This window comes from Thermobia domestica, chromosome 12, assembly GCF_964235325.1.
Source record: "Thermobia domestica chromosome 12, izTheDome1.hap1.1, whole genome shotgun sequence".
In the NCBI taxonomy this organism is placed as follows: domain Eukaryota; kingdom Metazoa; phylum Arthropoda; class Insecta; order Zygentoma; family Lepismatidae; genus Thermobia; species Thermobia domestica.
This window is the reverse complement of record NC_137465.1, coordinates 43,824,386-43,843,559: the sequence shown is the minus strand read 5'-3', so window position 1 is coordinate 43,843,559 and position 19,174 is coordinate 43,824,386. Positions and strand designations below refer to the sequence as shown.

Here is a 19,174-nt window from a genome sequence, read left to right as displayed (position 1 = left end):
TTGATATTAAAAATAATAACCTTCTGACATTTAAAAAATGACACGTTATATTAAGATCAAATCTTATTTAACAACAGCCATATTCCTTGTGCTATGTGTCACTATTAATTTAGTAACGACAGAATGTTTGTCACTGATTCATTGTCTTTACTAAAACGTTAAGGCTCTACCCTAAGCTCACAATACATTTTTAAATTTAAGTCAATAATTTTAAATCAATAAAAAATATTTAAAAAATTACGAAGTAAGCCAAGTAGTATCTACAAAATACTATTTAATAAACTAATAACTGTTGGGAAACCCTTTCTTATAGACCGGAAATTTGGGTGCGCAGCTTATGACCTCATAATAGTTGAGCACTCAAATTCATACACTATACGAAAGGTCTTGAAAACAAATATTAGTTCATATGATATCCTTTTGTAGATACTAGCTGGCTCACTTCCTACATTTTTGATATTCTTCATTGTCTTTAAGTTATCCACTAAAATTCACAAATGTACGGATGTGCTTTCAGAGAAGAGCCTTAAGAGTGACATCTTCCGAATGGATTAATGTATTATTTTAAAATAACGAGTATTGAAGTAGATTAGTCAATTTGTCTTCGTTTATTGATATAGTTAGTTTCACGCACTTTCTACATTTTATGATTTTTGGTTGGTTGGATAGGAATTTAACGTCTGTTTTAGAATAGATAAGAAAAAAGCGTAGAAGTTAACGCGGGATCCGAAACACAACTTCCGACCGGGAATTGAACTTTGGTTTAGCGTGCCGAAGAGGCATATGATAACTAAATAGCCACAAAGGAGCTCTCAATCTATATATATAAAAGAGAACGTACAAATCCTTTGTTAGCTCATCACGCTAATACGGCTGAACCAATTTCTTTCATTTTTGGGGGGTTATTAACATTTGGATCCTAGATGGTTTTTATCATATCACTTGAATTTTCAATTACCAGTGTCTTGAGATAATTGACCATTCAAGTGTCCATAACGTACAAATCATTTGTTAGCTCATCACGCTAATACGGCTGAACCAATTTCTTTCATTTTTGGGGGGTTATTAAGATTTGGACCCTAGATGGTTTTTATCATATCACTTTAATTTTCAATTACCAGTGTCTTGAGATAATTGACCATTCAAGTGTCCATTGAATTACTATGGGACCGAAATTCCATTGTTGCAGCAAAGCGCGAGCGCGTGCAAGTATATCTCATTGTTGCATTGTTGATCATAACGTCAATTAACGTTGGCTCACACTTTGAACCTATGAGTTAAAAACTGAGCACAGCAGGGCCAGAGGGGCAGTTTCGCGCTCAAGTTTTAAAGCGAAAAAGTAAAAATTATCTAAGTAACAAAGTTTATTGCGTTCCGGGGTGACCCCAGCGAAGCAGGGTGAACGCTGCTAGTATTAATATAAGTGTGGACATGTTGCAGTACTATCTTACAAACAATTAATTATTTCCACATGAAGACTCTGTAGTCTAGAGTTTAGAGCATTGAACTCATGTCTGCGTGGCCCCGGGTTCGATTCCTCCCCAGTGTTTCCCAATTTTCGGCGTCCACCCAACGTCGTGAGGCAAACTCAGGAGTCACGTGAATAAAAGACACGACGGCCACTAGATTTAGAAGCACCTGATACGCCTGTTACAGACAAAGCGTCACAGCGCGTTGACCACATCTTCGTCCGGTAGTTCAGCTGGTCACTAATAAATGGTACTGCGCTGTAAAAAAAATCGTTGTGTTATTTCAACGACATACCTATGTGTTAACACGATTGTGTTCAAATATAACACAAACAGGTGAATAGAACAACTCACTCTCTATTTGGAGTTGTGTGTCAAATGCCGGTAGTTGAAATGACACACAGCCTGTGTGTTAAATTAACACAAGTGTAGAATCTTCGGTGTTGTTTTCCGCCAGATATGTTGGGCATCTAATTACAAACGCTTATGTACTGAAGCTACAGACAAACATAGTAGAAAAAATACTTGAACAAATCCAGATATTAGCAAAATTTCAACATGCAAACCGCGCGATGTGTTCTCAATTGTTTTACATAATGTTTCTGAAGAAATATGTCAACAACCAGAAACAACACCATGTTACTGTGTCATTTCTACACTGCACTCGAGCTCACCAGTCAACATCGGGGACTGTGATTCAAACAAGGCGGAAAACAAGTAGAAACACGATTAAGGAGCAAACATATTATAAAGATATAGGTAAGAGTTTCCTACTATTCTTGAACAAGATGTTGGTGAAGGTTGTGTTTCGCACCATCAAGAAATACTTCACAATAGATGTTGTGGAGGACAACAAAAAATTTTTGATGCTTTTCTGAATGAAACGTTCTGTAGTTTACTATTCTTATTTTAAAATTAAAATCCTCGGTAAGCGTAAGCATCCATACCACAATGCTTTGGCCCAGCACATGGTTACATCAACACCGCACACGGAGTTATTTCAATGCCGAAATATGTGTCGCAGTAACACAGAACTGGAGTCGAACTAACACCGAAAACGGTGTTAATCTGGTGGTCTGACTTTGAATTTTAACACAGGGAGTGTTGAATTAACATCAAAACGGTGTTACTTATACGGCTTTGATCTTGAATTATGACACAGATTGTGTGTTGAAATAAGAAAATGATGTTGAAATAACACAGAGTCTGTGTTATATTGATACTTGACATAGTGTAATATTAACACAAAATAATTAGCACACTACACACTGTGTTACTTTTTTCGTGTTGGTGCAACATCGCCACAAGTAACACTCAACACTTTTCCCCACACTACCGACCCTGACAACGTGTCGAATCAACACCGAAAATACTAACGCAGATCCGAATTTAACACCACTCAACATCAGTTGTTATGTTAATAACGTAACACACCCCTTGTGTTAAACGCCAACAACGCGGGGTCTGTGTTAAATTAACACCGCATAGTGGTAGTCACGCTGGAACCACTGCTCTGTGTTAAAATTGAGTTGAATTAACACAACCATTTTTTTTACTGTGTGGAGCGGCTCAGACTCACAAAGAGCTGTACGACCAATGTGTTTTTCTTTGCTAATCATTTTCACATAGTAGAAAACGGGCAACTACGAAATCCTGCTTATCTTACCAAAGTTCATCCCAAACATCATTTAACGCTGAGAAACTAATATTATCAGCAACGCGAAGAAAATTTAGGACTTACTTGTATGACTGTTATGTTAGAAAGTAGCATCCCGTAATTCAACTGCTAAGTTCGAGAAATTCCTAGCCGAGATAACTGTAGAAACAAAATGGAAGTGTCCGATATCTAATAAAATTAGGAAGTGTGAACTCTCACTATATACGAATCATTCGAAAGAACATATCATAGTTAAAAGGGTATCAAAAGTTCATCTTCCAACAGTTTAATGTAGGGATGCGCATGAGACGAGTCGAGACAGGATTTTCCTGACAAAATTCGAGTCGAGACACGGCTCTTCCAATAGAAAAAATATATTTTTCGAGTCGAGACAACACTTTTACAGCACATTTTCGAGACGAGACAGTCACAAATCTTGTCTCATGCGCATCCCTAGTTTAATGAACATTTTAATGTATATCAGTAAGCGAAATATTTCTATTCATATACATTTTACGTCAGAAATGCTTACTAATGTTGTTAATATTTTTATAAATGAAATAAAATTTAGCATTTAGCGAAAGGAAAAGGCAATGCTCTCTCGAGGGAAAACTCTTAAAAAAAGACTAACATCTTAGATTACCTTCCACTTGTCCTGCGCCCTCCTCCATCAGCAAGAAGCATCCGCCTTTTAGTACAATCAGCTCTTCAATGATTCACATCAAACAACATCCATTTCCCAAAAAACAATTCGAGTTGCGTGACGTAATTAGGGAATCGGAACCTGGAAATAAATAAAGGAGAAACATATTAATATGTCACGAAAATATTTACCCAATTATCTTACATTATATTGATAGTTCGTATGTCATCTATCGAACACATAATAGTGATACGCATTAGTTAATTTGACACTCAACATAATTCTTAAGAAGTACGAATTCCCGCATTAATTTTCTTCGTAATATTGCTTAAGGGATTGTGGAGAAGCAGAATCTGTGTTTTGATCTCTGTATGGATACTCCACAGAAAACACAATCACCAAGTGATCTGAGAATAGGTACCATACTCTCTTTTATCTTTCTATTTACACCGGAAATGGCAGAAATCGACCAATTCCGGTTTTAGGGTTGATCGATAAAAAATAAAAACGGTAATCGATAGCGAAAAACGGTTTGCTGCGATCAATGAAGTGTCCCAAGGATGTATTCCATCTCCGCTTTAATCTATAGAAAGAAAAATGACTATGTTTGTGATTTAATAACTCCTGAACCACCCGACTGATCTCGATTAAATTTTCAACATAGATGAGGTTCGGGCCTGGGATAAATTTTATCATTTCACTTTGACGGTGCAACTTAGGGGAGGGGGAGGGTATATATATATATATATATATATATATATATATATATATATATATATATATATACACAAATGATTAAAATAAACAATATCAAAAAATGTTTCAGTAATAGGAAAAAGTGACTGACTAACAAAAACATATGAACCTACTATTTTTTCTTATTTTAGCCCAACGAAGAGGGTAACTGACGCTATAGTGCGTCCAGTAAGAGAATGTCTCTGACAGCTCGCAGTGACATTGCCACTACTCGCGTGTCAAGGTTTTTTTCGGTGCAACTGTAGTGGCAATTTAATTAATAGTATAAGACAGAGGGATCGTGGTTGGTAACGCTGGTATCAAAGTAGGGGCTGCAATGTCCCACCGCATGTGGTAAGAAACGTCAGAGACTATCTCTTGTTGGCCGTGCTATAGTATCTCTATTATAACTGAAAGTAGTAGATCTCTACTACCATTTTTGGTTTCAATCTTAATTGAGAAAATATCTCGCCATACAAACCAATCTCCTTCACGTGGTGATATTACTACTTGTCAGGGGCGGATCCAGGGGGGCGTCGCCCCCCAGAAGAGGAAACTTTTTTTATTTTATATGTAAATAAAATATATAGTTTATTTTTTGACGCTCTTAAAAGTAGCTCTAAGTAGCAGTATTACAACCCACCGCCCCCCCAGAAGTCCGTCCTGGATCCGCCCCTGCTACTTGTTTATGAACAGGAACAGGGGCGCATCCGCGGAGGTCCACTGGATATAAACCCTCCCAAAACTTCCTAACTCAACATACATTTGTATATTTTCTCAATAAAAATATACTTGTTTAGCAGGGAAATAATTGATATAACATGAAACTTTGATCTTACACTTCATCTGTACTCTTTCTCTTATAAAAACAATCTAGTTCTATAGGTGGCCCTTCCCCAAAAAAAAAAAAATATGTGTGCGCGTCTGAATAGGAAACTTACTGTAATTTCTAAACTTACACCAAAATTTATTTTCTTCTTATAAAATCGTCATAGATAATCCAATACTTAAAAACTAATAATAATAATAATAATAAGTTTCGCTGAAAAATGTACATGTACATATTACTAATTTAATTTTAAAACCGAAACGTGTAGCTACAGCAAGAATTATCCACTACTTTTTTTTCTTCTTTTCTCATTCATGTGTGCACCGAAATGATCCACCACCCAGACTCGTCCATCCACGAAGAATATCATTTGCCGATATTTCATAGGCCATTAGGAAACAACACGCGACCACCAGGCTAATTAAAGGGCAATTCTTCTGGAAGAAAGTTATACTAAAAAAATTTATTCCAGATCTGCTTTTTCCTATCATTAAGGGATGCGACATTACAAGTTGTCCTTTCTCACAAACAAACAAAAAAAAGTTCTAAAGGGCAAAAAAATTAAAAAAGAAACATCGGAGAAGGGCATGGCGCGCGTAATTAATAGTCAAACTGAACGCTACACGGGCGCTTTGCTCAAACTACATACAATTTTCACCCTAGCCGCATTCCCCTATAACATAGCATCCCTTTCCATGGGTTGGAGTGATTAATCACGCGAGGCAGATGTGTTGCTCAACAGATGGCACTGACAGCGTCTCCCGAGTTTCATGACAAGCTCTTCAACTCCAGGACTCACTTACCTCGTAAATACCAGCCTAAATGTTGCTTCTGTGTAACCTGAAATAAAGTTTTAACTTTGCTTCTTGTGATTAGGATTATATTAAATGGAAGGGTGATAAAACTTTTGGAACTTCACGGTTAACTTTAGATACATATAGATAACTACTCTACAGATAGACAGCAGGTTGATAGTGTTTTCTATTCTTTTGATCGCATTATGTTCTTAAGTGTACCTCATTTATTGTTTTGTAGAATATTTGTTCATCTTTTGCTTTCATAATAGTTATGTATGTATGTTTTATGTTGTACATATATCTGTTTTATGTTCTAGACTCAACTAACAATTACATTACATCATGTTGTAATGTAACATAATGTTTGTAAGGTTTCGATCGAATTATTTTCTCAGATTTCCGTAGCTGTTTATACTGTTAGATAATATTAAAACATACTTTAGTTTACTTCTGCTTCGGTATTCTGAAGAAACTATGCTCCTCAGTTGCCTTACTGAAGCACCGCGAAATATTGTGCTAGTTTCACTGAAATCCAGGGAGGGGTTAGAGCGAAGGGTGGTTGCTCTAAATTATTTTCTGCCCCATCCAAAACAGAACGTTGTAGAGAATTTTCAAATTGACTAAAAATCAAATATGAATTGCTTGGAATTTTATTTACCAAATTAAACTATATTTAGCGCATTTTACTCATTTCTGCGTAAAATGGTAGCCTATGATCCTTGCTAGGTGCATCAAATATCTCCCATCGGCCTCTTCCAATTTTAAGAATGCATTATGATAAGCGCCCAAGCAATGGAGCCAGGTTCACTTTCGAAGAATAGCGAGTTGCATCAAGATCCACAATGTTAACTGCGAACGTAAAATAGTCTGTAGAGCAGGTATGTCAAATTTGCGCAGCCCCTTACTCATTTTTCTGCGGCCCTCAGTTAACAAGAAAATAACAAAAAAAAAAAAAATGTTAATTTACCTATTTACAAAACTGTTCTGTTCAAATGTGATTAACGTCGAAATTGTTATGAAACCTTTTCCATAAATCAATTTCTTAAAAATAATTAACTTCATAAGATTTTATGACTTAAACTAGTGACAATTTTCTGCTTCCTTGGAAGGTTTAGAAAGCATATACATCTGAGCTTCCCTACTGCGCAGAAGTGCGCTGGTTAGCTAAATCTGTTCTGAAAAGATTCTGAAACTTCGGAGAAAATTCACTTCTCTTTCGAAATCGAAGTACAAAACACCAGCTAAGTGACGGATCCTTATGTTTTCGTCAACACTGCGATACATTTGTGAGATTTGAATTTGAAACTAGAAGGAAAAAGGTACAATTATTACTAACGTGAATGACCAGATAAAAACATTGGAACGCAAGTTACAGTTGTGGCAGAAATAATGAAGAAAGAAAAAAAAAAAAAGAGGAACTTGAAATATTTTCTAACTTGTGTTAAAAACAAGTTCAAGGGAGGTTATTTTGTACAGAACGAGTGCCGAGAAACTTCGGCGTTTGAAGGCTAAGTTCGAAGAAACGTTCCACAATATCAAATCTAGCGATGATGAGCTTTTCATGTTTTCTGCCTCTTTTTCAGCTCCGTTGAGAAAGTGCCAGTCAGTATTTACAGATAAGAGTTAATATAAATCCAGTGCGACTCAATCCTAAAACAAACTCAATGAAGTAGATATCACCGAAGTTTACAAACACTCGTCTATGTATTTCTGGATCCCCCCCCTCACACACACACACACACACAATTGCGTCGTACGTAATTTCCATGTTCGGCAGTATGTTACGTATGAATGTGAATGACTTTTCTCACCTATGAAGAGGAACAAGTAGGTGTTCGATAAGGCTGAGGACCTATCAAACTTCGGGAGTGAAAATTTATCGAGTTATCATCGGTTACTAGAAACCGTTCGAGTATTTGAAATTATCGAAGTTTCGAATATTATCGAAGTTTCGAGTATTATCGAAATATCGAGTATTATTTGAAAGTTCTAGTATTATCAAAATTTCGGGTAATTTTGGAAATTTGATTATTACAGAAATTTCGGGGATACTCGAAATTTCGGGGATTAACAAAATTTCTGTTAATCTCGAAACTTGTCAGCAACAAATCAGCAACAAATCTTGTCTCGTGCGCATCCCTATGAACCATAAAAAATGTCTACCCTGTGTAATACGCGGGTAAAAAGACAGTAACAAGAATTTTAAGAATGATAAAAAAAATGCATCAAAAGATTGCGATCTTGGCCAGTGGAACAGGGACCACAAAATTTTTAAAAGGCCTCTAAATCGAGTTTTCGTATTTTTTTACGGAATAAGCACATCATACTGAGTTGAGTGATAGTTTGGGTTTGGCTACACTATATGTAGTTCTCCAGGTATAAGGTCTACAAGAAAATTTTTGACTGAAATATAACGGATCTTTCGATCCAAAAAAGTTATTAGTTCAATACTACTACTACTACTACTACTACTACTACTACTACTACTAATAATAATAATAATAATAATAATAATAATAATACCGTCTGTTTGAAGGTAAATACATTCTTGATTCGTACTACTGACAATTATAAACAAACCTTGCTGCATTTCTGTATTTCATGTATATAACGAAGTAGTAAAGAACCTTCCGCAGATAACTCTTGTGCTAGCGGTTGTTTTGCAATCATTTGTTCATCATTACACGGTGCATGGATCAAGGTATTTTCCCCGGCTAATATCGTGCCTACATTGTCCCGTAAAGAGGACGAGATAGTCTCCAAATAAAACAGAAATAATGGAAATTGTAACAGGCGCAGCGGATGCTTTCACAACGGCGAAGCTTCTTTTGTGTCCCTGGAGACTAAGAACCGCTGTTATTTGACGGGAATTATGACGCCGTAAATTTCAGTACCCTTCGTTGTCGCTTTCTTTTCATGATTCGCTAGTCCGGAATGGTACGCAGGGACCAGCGTCGTGTTCATTAACTATGTGCGTTCCCGAAAAACAAATGAATGCACAGCAGCAACAGTGTTGGCAACTCAGTAAGTAAAACAAACAAAGAAGAAAATAAAAAATAAGCTGTTACCTAGTGACTTACCTTCGGCAAGAAGAGTTTGGCTTTTTTTGATCAGAAGAAGTATTAACTGCCGTGTGTAAGTAAATATTTGTGTAACGAAGAACTAACATTATCAAAGGTACCCTGCATTACAGAAGCAAGCTGAAGTTTTCTTGTTAGAATTTGTCACCATCTTACTCTTGACTGATTTCATCCCTAACCGATAAAAGTCATTCTTAAGCCTTTGAGGAAACGCTATACATGTTGAACGATTTTCGACTTCCAAACTATCGATGCATAAATATCGGAAGTATTATATAACGGCTACATCCGTCTATCTATCAGAGATGACGTGGGTCAATGAACAATTGACCCACCACCCACCGGACCCACTCTGAACCACGACTCACCATGACCCACCATTCATCGTGATCATTCCAACACACCACACACTAAAACCCATCGTAATTAACTCTGACTCATGATCCACGCCTTCCTGTGCACTTGTAATAAAAGAAAGCTGTGAAATTATCACTAATCTGTGTTTGAATTTGTACGGTCAATCGCTTAAGCACCGCTCTGTTACAATATCGGTGAATCTGGCCCTTATGGCACAAAATGGTAAAGTGTCTGTCATACGATGAACTTCAATTTAATTGTCATATACAATCAAGGGCGGATCCAAGGGGGAGCTATAGGGGCTATAGCCCTCCTTGACCCTCAGGTATACACTGGATAAAATGGACTTCAATCCTGTTTTACACTGGATAAAGCGGCAAACTATTGTTTAGCCCCTTCCTTAATCATATCCTGGATCCGCCACTGTATACAATTATTTCCTTGTTGAATTAAAAGTAATTTTCAGTGGAAAATAGAATGAAATATGGAAGTATCAAATCAAGATAAAAATAGGCCAATGTAAAGAACAAACAACCAGTGTAAAATTCGACTGTCTCTCGCAAACCAAGTGGAAATTTCTATTGCTATTATTACCGTTAGAAATACCAATAACCAAAAGTGTCTGAATTTTTTTTTTTTTTCACTTAGATATACTCATCACAGGTAAGTAAATAGAAACAAATGAAAGAGGAAGAAAAATGGAGACCTCGAAAGTAAAACGTAGAAAAAATCATCAGTGTTCAGAAGATGCTGTCTACAATGCACCGAGCAGACCGGGTGGGTGGATCAACCTGTCAGAGAAGGTTACGTCTTGTTGACCAACGACCCACTCACAAATATTGACCCACGACCCACTGACCTACTCCATCTCTGTCATTTATCTGTCGATAGGAGTCAGAGCAAAACGGTATACGAGATGTCGAGAAGCGGTGTTTCGGAAGGAATTCGGTGACCAATGAAGAAGTTTCATCTTATAGGTTAACCCTCTATTCAAAGCAGAGATTGGTTAAAATTAACATTTTTCAGTTTCAACGTTGATCTCCATAGAAGGAAAACTGTAACAGATGACAGCGAAATTTTGGAATCGATGGACATCTAAAGAAAATACACCATCTTCGACTGCATCTCTTTACTAAAACCGGATGTGATTTTAAAAAATACTACTACTCAAGATATCAATATTAATTTTCATATAGCACAAACGATAAGAGACAACTATAATGTTCTTTCGAAAACGATTCGTCGTCCCGAGAATTATGTCTTGTCATCTCCCTTAACACTCTAATCACAATGAAAGTGGTAGAAATAAACCATTTCCGGTTCTAAGGTTGATCGCCATAGAGCAGAAATGGTACCAGAGACCTAGAATCAGTTTTCTGCAATCGATTTAGCGTCCTAAGAACATAGTCTATCTCCAATATAATCTCTTTACTAAAACTGGAAGTAGTATAAATCTTCCGTTTTCAATATTAATCCAGAAAAATATCACGCTATACAAACCAAATTACTTCACGTTGCTTACAAGTGACATTGCTATTCATTTTTAACTTAAATCATTTATGTTTGCAGGTCTGACTCTTAGACGTAATCGCTTTCCATCTTACTAAATCAGAGCGAATGTGTGTAAATACGAGCTCTGTAAGTGGATAACATGGCAAAGCCCGAGTCAAAGCGTGCGTGAACTCAATCAGTATAATGAATGCAAGAGTACCTTAGCGTTAGCTTCAGTGAGGTTAGTGAGTCCAAGCTCGAGCGAGAGTGAGTTTGGGCTAGCGTGAGCGTCACTGAGGATGAGATCGATTCCGAGTTAGCACCGATTTCAAAATGTTATCTCTGCCATGAAGCATGTACGTAATGTTGAAAGTAGATCCCGTTTTACCATGTAAACTCCAAGCAATAAATAGGTCTCATTGCGAAGTCTCAAAAGAAACCACATAACATGTATAAATAAAATCAACTACTTTCTAGGGAAGTTAAAGTTACACTGCAAAAAATACAGGAACTACTTTTAGACACAGTAAAACACTGTATGCATTACCGACCTCTTTGAACACCTCCAGATGACATATACTCACCCCTTATAGATACTGTGTTTTACAAGTATGTCCCAGATGTATGTACAAAATGTGCAAAGTGCATGTCATCCCTTTGTTTTCGAAGTGTTTGCCAAGAAAAGTGTTTTAAGTATGTCATACTAAATACTATTTTCGGAGAATGAACGCTTTTGGACACGCGTATCACACTTTATAAACACACACTTGATATATTTTTCCCTCAACATCTGTATCAAAATGCTTAAATGCTGTTTTCCTTTTATACAGTGTAGGATCTCGCAGTAGGACTTACAAGATTACGTCCGTCCATCTGTTACTCTACATGATGACTCGTGAACAAAAACAATTTGTATTTTTATTTATTTATTTATTTATGCATTATTATTATTATTATTATTATTTTGCAATAGATAGCTAAAGTGATTGTCTCAGTTGAGTTCGTTAATGGAGAAAATCCATTAACATCTTCGCGGATGGGTGCCTAAAATTTTTAACGTTCTCTAGCTTCTATAGAACCTGCACAGTAGCAAAGTAATGCTGGTTGCCTATATTTAAAGGGTATGCAGAGAAACAGATATCCATATTTTACATATGGAGTCACGTGATACTGTATACAGTTACAGTACACCCACGATGATCCGAGGTCATCGGAACCGAGGCTACCTCGCGTAACGAAAATCTCGGAAAATACGGAGGTAAATGCATTTTAAATTTATCACATAAGTAAACCTTCCTAAATAAATAAATGAATTTGAAATATCTTTAACATCAATACATCGAGTGTTAAGTCTATAGGAAAATGATTTTAAAGAAAAAAATCTAAAGAAAACAGTTTTAAGATTGATACAGCAAAATGTAATTTTCATGAATAAGACGTAACTTTACAAACAGTAAATATAAATTAAGTTATGGGTACTACAGCTGCAAGAGGAGGAACGAACATGCGCGTTCGCTTCTCGCTGCCGAATAGACGGCAGACGACTCAAGCACCGCCAAGAAGACTTGTCTTCCATGAAATTGAACTAAATCTACAGTCTTTTTGCCGAGCACAATTTTGTATTAAAGCATAACATTGATGCTGTATGTTTATATCTTGTTATTACAGTATGAAATTCAATAAATTTCAATATAAAATTCAGGAACTTATATATTAGTTTAAGCTCTTAAAAGACAAAATTTAACATTTAACTATTACATTCAAGATGAAAATAAAAATAGCTCTTTATAAATAATAACCAGCTCGGATAACCTGGAGGTTCGGATAACCGGGGCTCAGTTAACCGATAATATACTGAATTTTAGCAGAGTTTATTTATGCATTTATTTTTCATGACAGGGTGAGTTGATCCATGTCTCTTACTAATTTCAATTCCAAAAATAGGGATAAATCTTAAGTATCAAACAAACAAACAAACAAACAAAAACGCTATGTTTAATAAAAGTCAGAACACTTTTCTTTAGGAAAGGAATATATTTTTTTAAAGTAGTAGAGTGAGAATGAGGGATCTATTTAAATAATTTTGTTATTAATATTAGTATCTCCATGATTTATGTTCACTATGTTGGTTGGAGTGTTATTAACAACGCATGGTATATAAAGAAAGAATCGTGGCGATGTATCTATTTCTGTATTCCTTCGTTCATCTCTCTAGTTCTGTAACATTGTAGTAGTGTTATTCTCACACCGTTAAACACCGTCCGTGTATCAAACCGATAACACCAGACCTGTGTTAAACGCAACACTGAGCTCTTGGTGCTGAAATAACACGCTAAAATAATAGTCATGCTGAAACCACTATATTGAGTTAAAATTGAATTAACACCACCAGTTTTTGCTATATGTTAAAAAAAAAACTTCATGGAAATGAAAAGTTTGACTTGAGATAGGAAAAACTAGAAAGCTGCATCAAACCCAGTGAAGGATTGCTGACTTGAAAAGAAGTAAAATGTAATTGAATATTTGTTATCATAGGGTAAAAAATATTTTCAAAGTTGGCAACACTTCCATGTGACAAACGAGTGACTAGTTCTATCCCAGGTGTGAAATAAAGTGACTAACGCATCTCAATACAGGTTTCGTTTCAATTTCCCTTGCCATCGCTTTCTCTTTTTCAATCTCCCCCTTTGATGTTAAGTAGTGGAACCACCTTTCAGCTATTGTTCCCCCCTTTTTTTATGCAACCACCAGAGGGAAAACACAAGCAACACAGCTCTTAAAATAACACTTCTTATATCCCTGGTTAGAGAGAAAATACCAGGAGTTTGGCGTGTATTTTCCCCTCTTCTATTCCTGAGGATCAGTAGTTTAATATCTTGAACGGGAGATATATCAAGGTTTGTTTATCCCCAAAGAACAGCCTCTCTGTCTTGTCCAATAATTTGGATTACAAGGTGGAATTTACCTGTAGTATCACAGGCGTTCCACAAGGAAACTTCTTTGGTCCACTTTTTTTTTCTTATACTTTCACAAGGCTTATACTGACAAGATGTTCGATACATTTTAGTGAAAAAAATATGACCGCTGATCTTTCAGTCTTTAACGAAGTCACGTGGATTCGTCATCACGACGAGATCAATTCGATTTAAGGCAATGCAACAAATATGAATATCTTTCAAACTCATAGGTTTTTCCTTAAAGATGTTGAGTAGCTACGCCAACTTTATTTCCTAGCTCAGTCTTCCTCAATTGGTGGTCTGCGGACCAATAGAGGTTCATGGAACAAATTTAGGGAGACGGTGGCATTATTTACAACTCATAATTTATAAAAGATGTAAACATTACCATGGACGTTTGTATGTATGTTGTATGTTTATAACATAAATATAGTGAACGTAGATTACGAACAAATCGGTTTACAAACAAGTTTTGTAAACAATTCTTCCCTTGGATCATGAACAATATTTAGGGAATACGAACACATACATACATGCAATAGTGCATTTGTCGTGAACTATCTGTCAGAGTGCTATCGTCAAAAACTACATTTTGCTCTTCTTTTTGTTTGTTTGTTTGTTTGTTTGTTTGTTGCATTTGTGTGCTTTTAGTACTCATATTGTTTCAATTTAGTCTTAGTATTTTTTTTTTGAAAGGATAATGTTATTTTCAATCTATATTCATCATCACAGAAAACACTTAAAATGTAAAAAAGTACGAAATACTGTACCACATTTCTGTGGCTACAAAGGATTAGTTTTATTTACATTTTTATTTCAATGAGAAAAATAATTACAGTTTACGAACATTCCCATTGATGGACAGCGATACGGAACGGATTAAATTCGTAATCCGAGAATCTACTACTATAAAGGTTTGTAATTAAATTGTTCGGTAGAGCGCTTACCTCTGATGTGTAGGGTATCTGGTTCGATCCCCGAGGAAATAAGTTTGTGGAGGACAGTATCTCCGGATACTCCGTTTCCTCCCACATTCTCAATCCACCAATTCTTTTACCATCATTCACTTGTCTTAATCATTTGCTTCCTTAAGCCTAATGGGGCGTTTACACTTAGTCGATTTGCGTTCGATTCAGTTGAATTGACGTCACTTTCAACTTAATCGACCGTGTAAACCGGACTTCAACTTAATCGCTTGTTGATCGAAGGCAACTAATCGACTGGCAAATGAACTGAAAGACGTTCTATTTTCTGTGGTTGAAATAATTGAACACATCCATCGATCTGATTCGGCCTAGTTGCTTCGATTTAGTGGCAAATGCAGCGAGTCGATTTAGTCGTGCGACTAAATCGACCAAGTGTAAGCGCCCCATAAAGGACATAGTTACGGGATGTAAAATTGAAAGATTTCATTAAATTTTTACTGCTACTCAGATAACAAAGTGTGAGGATGTGGGATCCGTACCTTATCTTAAAAGCAAAAAATGGTGTGCACAATTCTGAAATGTCCTCTGTTGATTTCAATCTGTCCTGATCAGGCAGTTTATCAACTATAGCTTGGTGACCTTCAGGTTTACGTACTGCTTCGCCAAAAGTATCTTGAATACTAAATACTCTTCTTATTCTTACGACTAATTAATATAACATATGTATGTAGCCGAAATAAATATGTAATAAAATATTAATCATTAATAAAATCTATATCAATCTATGTTATTTTGTTTTTTATTACTATCTAAAATCTATATTATTTTATTACTGTCACTCATGCAACAATATACATCACACTTTACGTAGACTCCGATATTTTTGAAGTATCTAAACTGCTTTACGTAATTCTCAGTTACTTAAAACTAACTGTTTCTTCATCCATTACCATATTTTTAACTCACACAATTTAAACAAACTTTCTTTTTCTTATAACCTCTCTGATGAGGTGGAGGTAAAAAATGAAATGATAGAGTTTTACGTCCCACGATTATGCCGGTAAGGCTAAAGGAGACGGTGATGATGAGTGATGAATGAAATGGTGGAATGAAGAAAGTGGGAGGAAACGGGAGAACCCCGAGAAAACCCACGCACACGGTGTTTGTCCACCGCAAAATTCACTTGGCGGGGCTGGGATCGAACCCAGGATCCCAAGCACCAGAGGTGAACACTATACCACTGAGCCACCGCGGCCCCGAGGTCGAGGTAAAATATGAGGCGCAAACTACTAATAAAAATTTCGCCCAGATTTTAACTATTGTTTCCAAAAAGTTATTTCATATTCTAAGCTTGTTGTTTGATTTTTTCCCCTGCAATAAAATTCGAAGTTAAGTTATACTGAACAAATAATTCATGTTATCATAAAAAGTAGAGCCATAGTTAAGTTGAAATTCAGTACTAACGAAGGTTTTAAAATCGATTGAAACAGTTAAAGAGTGTTTACTTTTTTAAAAGAGATATATGCCACGATGAACCAGACAATCGATAAAATTCATTATATTGTTTGATTTCCCAGATGTTAAGAATTGATTTATGCTGATAGGTCCAAACATCTATATAACTCTGAAGTAATTTTAAATTGATTTATGCTGATAGGTCCAAAATCCATATAACTCTGAAGTAATTTTAAATTGATTTATGCTGATAGGTCCAAAATCCATATAACTCTGAAGTAATTTTAAATTGATTTATGCTGATAGGTCCAAAATCCATATAACTCTGAAGTAATTTTAAATTGATTTATCCTGATAGGCCCAAAATTCGTATAACTCTGAAGTAATTTTAACAGTTCTTCTTGTTTGTCTTCAAATACAATAACACTTGAATATTGTATGATTTAAAATCCCAGTTTCTTCACTACACCAGCATATGGAAGCAATCCTTAAATCAACGAACAATGTTTTATTAACAAAATAATAACAACTAAACTTTCGTCTTTGGTTCCTTTAAGTTTCAACCAATTATCTAAAACACTTATAGCCCAATACTTAAACGAAATAATTGGAAACACTAAGTAATTATTGTATAAAGGTTAACGTTGCTATTCAGATATATTCATCGGAATCGAATTCTTGTGTCTCATACCAAAGGCAAAGACGAGTAATTCTTCTTTATATTAAATAATGACTATTTTTCTTAATATCAATAAGAAAATAGTTAAACTTTGTTAAAAATTTCTTTTCTTGTTATCAATACGAAAAGAGTTCTTTACATTAAACATTAATTCTTTTTCTTATTATCAATAACAAATAGTTCAGATATATGTTAAAAATTTAACTTTTTCTTGATATCAATACAAAATGCTTCTTTATGTTAAACATCGACTCTCTTTCTTATTTGTAATACGAAAATGGTTAAAATTATGTTAAAAATTTCTTTTCTTGTTATCAATACAAAAACAGTTCTTTATATTAAACATTGAGTCTTCTTCTCATTTCCAATACGAAAATAGTTAAGCTTTATGCTTAAAATTTAATCTTTCTCTGCAGCAATTCTTTTCACAGTACCATTACTGAATCTCCAAATTTACTCTTATCTTTTTTTTGTTCATTCGCTAGAGTACATAGATTCTACGCAACTGAAAATTAATCGTAGAGTACTTTTTCTTGTTCTCACTTATCATCCACTTACGCACTGCATCACATCAAATGGAATTACCCATCCTTTCTTAAATCTTTTTAACCTTGACACAACTACCATTAGAGAATCTCCTACGAGTGTTAAAAGCAAGCTTATTCCTGGTTAAATAGTTAGCGTTACATTTTCTTTCTTTCTGTCTTTTTTCTTTTCTTTTCTTTTTCTTTTTTCTTTTTTCTTTTCTTTTTTTTTTGGCTACTGGAGATCAAGGTTCAATTCACGGTAGAATAGGTATGCATTGACCGGACGAAACTGTATGCCCAGGCGTTATATAATCAATCACATAATAAAATGTGGCATTATTCATTTCTTTAAATCAGATTCGCGTAATTTCCTTCCACTTTTTTGTTTTTAGAGAAGGAAAAGAAATATACAAATATTACTCCTTCCACTAAGAAACACTCATTATTTATTCATTTATGACATGACGAGACTGCTGAATAGAACATGAAAATAGTTACACGCAAGATATATTAAAAAATAACTATACAAGCAATATACCTTCTTCTTCATCTTCCTTTTTTAATTTCCTGTAAACAGTAACTAATTCATTTACGCTTCACTGCCAACATGATACAAAAAATGTCTATATGAAAAAGTGATGTTATTGTGTATTGTAGCAAGAAGAAAGAGCCAAAAAATGTTAACTGTTAAATAGACCAATATAATGCAAAAACGGAGTGCTCGATAAATATCACGTGATACAGACGCATCTATAAATAAAATACTTATTTCATATCCGCATGTAAAAGCGCAGATGATTTCCAACTTTACACAACATGAATAATAATAATCATCGTAGATGTTCTGCCATTATTGGCAGGTCACTTGCCACAACTGAGAAGCTTCCATGCTCCACGGTCTTCTGCTAACCTCTTTCTCTTCACGTACGATTTTTCTGTTTTGATATCGTCCATTAATTGTAGTCTCCTTCTCCTTCTCCCTCTCTTTCCTGCCACCATACCCTTCAGCACGTCCCTCAAAATACAATTTCTTCTTAGCCAACGTCCCAACTGGTTTCTCTTCCTCTTATTAATAATATCTAAAATTGTTATTTTTTTCCCAACTATTTCTAAGACCCTTTCATTCGTTTTTCACTCGACCCAACTAATTCTTCCCATTCTGCTCCGTACCCACATCTCGAAAGCTTCCACTCGTTTTTCATCATTTTTGCGTAATGTCCATGTTTCTCACCCATACGTACAATACTCCACACGAACGTAGGTAAAGAACTAGAAAAAAACTTAATTGATATACTTAATTCACTGAGAGGGATCAATTTGACTCTGAAAATGTTAAAAAACATTTCCATATGACAAGTTCCACCTTCTTTTCTAATCGAGAACATACTACTATGAGTATACCATATACAAGTTTATCTTAAGAACTCCTTTGTGGTAACATGGTTAGGATGCTCGTCTTAGAATCAGGAGACCCGGGTTTACTTCACAGTGGAACTCACGTGATTCAGATTCAATAATAAGTTGTAGATCCATGTCTCATATAGCCCCGCGTAACCCTATGCTTAATGGGAC

At 35.4% G+C, this 19,174-nt stretch overlaps 1 long non-coding RNA gene across 1 annotated transcript in view; it reads right to left on the bottom strand.

The window, feature by feature from the left end:
• Positions 1–19,174, bottom strand: part of LOC145666440 (uncharacterized) — a 399,556-nt gene that overhangs the window by 76,129 nt on the left and 304,253 nt on the right. The window contains exon 3 of the long non-coding RNA XR_014127744.1: positions 3,770–3,910. This is a non-coding gene — a long non-coding RNA (uncharacterized LOC145666440). The remainder of the gene's footprint in view (positions 1–3,769; positions 3,911–19,174) is intronic.